Here is a 4,756-nt window from a genome sequence, read left to right on the forward strand (position 1 = left end):
GGAACCTGCACTACAGTAGGAGACTGATAGTTCAGAACGTGTGGAGGATATTTATTACAATCCAGAAGGTTCACCATCCCACCTGATAGGACTTTAACACACAAAGCTTTAAATCCACCTCATGATTAACCTTTTCTCATCTAACATGCTCTGCCCAAGCCCCCCTTCTCCAAAAAACTTTCTTGTACCATTCCATATTTTCATTACTCCTCAATCTTCTCTCCTTAAAATTATTCTCTTACAGACCCTGTATGGGGTAAAATGCCATTTAAAAGATTCTTCAATCAACAGGTATTTTATGACTGTCACATTTATTAAGAACTGCAATAAAAATGACAACTCCATCATCCAGGTTTCTGAAGGACAGAAGCAGCTGTCACACCAGCCAAAGTCCCAGACAGACACATAATGGATAACATTTTGTCAAATATATTATTTTCAGCTGTGTGGACCTTTCCAGCCATCAGCATCCTTTATTTGTTTCTCTTCGCTAGATCCCTCTGGACTCTCCCTTGAGTCTGTAAAGTGTGATTGAAATATAGAGTGTATCCTGGTTACTAACACATACATAGAATCATAGACATCCTCAGCTGGAAGGGATAATCAAGTCCAACTCCTGGCCCTGCACAGGACACCCCAAGAATCCCACTACATATCTGAGCGTGTTCTTTTCCTAACATCCAAGCTAAGCCTCCCTGACACAGCTTCATGCTGTTCCCCCAAGTTTTATTGCTGGTCACCAGAGAGAAGAGATCTGTGCCTGCCCCTACACTTCCAATCATGAGAAAGATTTAGGCAGTGAACAGGAGCACTGTGGATTACTCCAGACAAGACAGCATAATTTGGGTGCCTGGTGCCTTTTCGCAAGGGCAAACAGCTCCGAAGTGCACTCATGTGCTGGTTTAAAAGTTAACCAGCAGGGGAAATGAACTCAATTCAAAAGAGAGATTTAGAAGTCAGAATAACAATTTATTAAAATAATACAAGAAGTACAGTTAGACAGACAGAGAATTGGTTTTAACCCGCAAAACCCAACATGTAGAACCCGGTACCCTGGGGTATGAACAAAAGTGGTGTACCTTGCCCTCCCCCCCAAGTCCAAAGTAAAGGGAGAGGGGAAAAACCTGCTGGTGGGAGAGCTGTTGCAGTCTGGTCAAAAGTGGTGATTGCAGTCCAGTTGAGGGGGGTGGTCTCAGTCTGCTTGAGAGCGGTGGTCTGCAGTCTTCCTCTGGATCCCACGAGCGGTGGAAAGGTTCCGAAACTCCCAGTTTCTAGATTCTCCAGTTCAGGCGGGAGTGCTCAGTCCCTCCCTCAGAGCGGGGGATTGCATAAAAGGGCATGAAGATGCTCAGTCCCTCCCTCAGAGGGGGGAATTCCATAAAAGGGTATCAGAGCGGGGAATTCCATAAAAGGGTATGAGGACAGGAACATCCCCCCACCTCGGAGGCCTCCACTGACAACAGTTTCTGGGGAATGGCATGGAAGGCTATAGAATACACAGTTTTGGGTTACACCCATCCAGTGATGAATTGGTCCCAGCCGTTCTAACCAGTACAACTCACAACACCACCAAAATTCACGGTTGGTCACTATTCCTCCCACTATGAGCACAGGAGTCTGAAGCCGCTGGAAGTACCCCCGTGTGTGGATGGCTGACCTGTGTTTGGGATGGTTGCCATGGTGATATTTGCCAAAGCCAAAACACAAACTAGGAGGTCTTAAGACAGTCAATGGCTTGGAAATCCATACTAGAGATCTGTGCTGCTTTTGCCTACAACATATACACACCTTCTCGTATGTGTGAGCAATATTGTAGACAGAAATAAAAATATGTATGTATGTGTAATGACTTTAATGGAGAAGACAAGCAACAGAGAGCATAGTCCTTAAAAAAAACACATGTAGCAAGAAGCACAGTATGTGAGGCAAAAAAATATGAATAGCTGTGCAAAAAAATAATAATTTTGTCTATAGGATAACACCATATTTCTGGTCTTGAGTAAACAAGTTTCTAACTGAAGTCAACGTGACCTGCAGGTAGAGAATGCTACAAACTTTCAAGTACTGCTTTCTAAAGGCATTTTGTCTCTAGATATCTTTTTTTTTCCACAAGTGAAACGATTTTGTGTTTTACTTTCTATTTAATGGAAATACATTTGCAACGTTTCTTTGCCATGACTATAGGCATTCTGCACTACTAATTTAGATTTGTTTCTTTTGTTATCCTCTAAATAACTTGCTCCCTTCGCATGTATAGCTTTTCCAAATTGCTCCCTTCAAAATTCTTTTTTTTTAAATTTCCTATTAACACTATTCTTCAAAAAATAAAGGCAAATTAAAGAAATACCAGCCACTAGACTGCAACTAATCAGTGAGATACTTCATATTTCCAGTCTTTTGAATATTGTTGAATGCTTCCTTACAATGGATATCAGATAACTTTCTCTGTGTAGCACGAAGGCAAATTTCAGGCGAAACCTTATCACTGCACATAAAATACTGCCCAGTCTTCTGCTTTACATTCATGCAGCCCCGTTCTTGCTTGCTATTAGCAATTCAGCAAATTGTAAAATAACAGCAATGCTGCACTACTGCATCTTCCTTGAGGAATATGCTCCCCCTAGCACTTGCATAAATGTTATCCCAATCAATAACCTAGTAATTAAAGTCACCACCATTTTGACCTTATTACAAGACTCCTTATCTGACCAAAAAAAAAAAAAAGTTTCTTGCTTTACTTTTTCAAACCGCCTTGGAAAGAGAACAAGCATCATTTGGTCACCCCTTTGTTCTTTACCCCCACGTTAACTATTGCTGTAATGTCACTGAAAATCATCCTGCTTTTCTTTGCAGACACAGCATAATTTTCTTCCTGAGTGTCACTTATTCCTTTTTCATTCTTGGTTTATCAATAAGCCATGAATTGTGACTTCGATAATACCAGTAGTAGCCTCTGGTGATGAAGGGCACCATCCTGCTCTTCACCCCCAAGGAACTCCTTTGGATCAGTGGCATGGCACACACCTGCCCATCCAGCCTCATATTTCTCCAGCCTTTGCTATCAAATACCTCAACTTCAAGCTAAGCTTATTGCATCAATATTTTCCCATGGAAATCACAAAAATCTTACAAACATCATTTGATGGTAAATCAAAAACCTTTTCCCCTCTTTCTCCCGAATAATATATATAAAAATTGCACTAAAGAAGTGGTTCATACTGCCAAGGTACAGTACCACTGTAACTGTCTGACAGAGTTGTTTGTCCATTTTTTCCTGCAACCCCTGTCCAAAGGGAGAATGCAACAAACGTAAACCAGCACTTTGCCATTCTGGAAGAGGAATGCAGAGATGTAGCCCTGCTTGTTGGTACCAGCTGTATTTTGAGAGGGCATGACTCCCAGCCAAACATGTCAAAGCAGCTGTCTACCCTAAGTGTGTGCATCCATGATTGGAGAGATATGACTCTGCTAATCCAGTCTTGATTTGAGAACACCGCCACAAATAAGCTTCCAGGACCATAAAAAAAGAGTCAGTTGAGGCTGCTTAATCAGGTAGAGATGATTCATTTGAGAAACCCTGCGCCGTGACCTTTCATGAGTCTCTGAGCTCAGACAGGATGTCAAATTTTTATGGAGAAAAGAGGTGTAATCAACTAGTGCTTATGATGACCTTTTAATAAGCGAATGGTTGAGGCAGGCACGTCTTCTGAACAGAATGAGAAATTGGATTTGTATGTGTGTCTAGTGCTGGCTGGGGAAGGTGATGAAATCTTGTTCTGTTAGTCCACTCCAGCCAAAATATAACCTGAAGGGAGGCTATAGCAAGCTGGGCATCAGCCTCTTCTCCCAGGCAACTAGGGACAGGACAAGGGGGACATAGCTTCGAGGTTCGGGTTGGACATCAGGACGAATTTTTTCACACAAAGGGTTGTCAAGCATTGGAATGGGCTGCCCGGGGAGGTGGTGGAGTCACCACCAGCGGAGGTGTTCGAGAAACAATCGAACGTGGTGCTTAATGCCATGGTGTGTTTGACATGGTGGTGCTCAGTTATAGGTTGAATTTGGTGATCCCAGAGGTCTTTTCCAAACCTAATTGATTCCGTGATTACCTGGGGTTCTTATGGAAGCACTGCAAGCTTCCCCAGCACTGCATGGATGAGGTGGTTGGTGAAAACGCAGTACCGGGAACTCGCTGTGCACTAAACATACAATTAAAACCCAGTTTTGACTAATTTCATAGAGTTAGTGTATATAATTGACAAGGTCAGAGGTTGGACTCGATGAGGTCTTTTCCAGCCTAAACGAATCCGTGATTCCGTGATATACACAAATATTTACACTCGCACGGCGGGCACAGCGCACGGGGCGAGGGGGGCGCAGAACGGGTAAAACCCGCAGAGGTTCGTACACCCTGCGAGGACGCCAGGGTCGGTCACACCGGTGGATGCGGGAGCCGCCCGGCTCGGAGGGCGCCGGGCAGACGAGTCCCCCGCGTCCGGCACAGCTCCCCGTCACCCCGCGCTCCGCCCCGGGCGGGAGGGGAGGAGCGGGGGGTTCCCCGCGGGAGCCGCTGCCGAGCGCAGGAGCCGCGACAGGTGCGGCGGCGGCGGCGGCCCCCGGCCGGGAGCAGCGGCCAAGCGCGGCCGGCGGGGCGCGGGGCGAGCAGGGGCGATGCGGCACCTGCCGCGCATAAAAGTGATGCCGCGGCGGGGCGGCCCCGGGCGCGATGCGGGGCGGCGGGGGCGCGGCGGGCGCG

Source organism: Neopelma chrysocephalum, unplaced genomic scaffold (genome assembly GCF_003984885.1).
Source record: "Neopelma chrysocephalum unplaced genomic scaffold, ASM398488v2 Primary Assembly neopelma1_103b, whole genome shotgun sequence".
Lineage (NCBI taxonomy): Eukaryota > Metazoa > Chordata > Aves > Passeriformes > Pipridae > Neopelma > Neopelma chrysocephalum.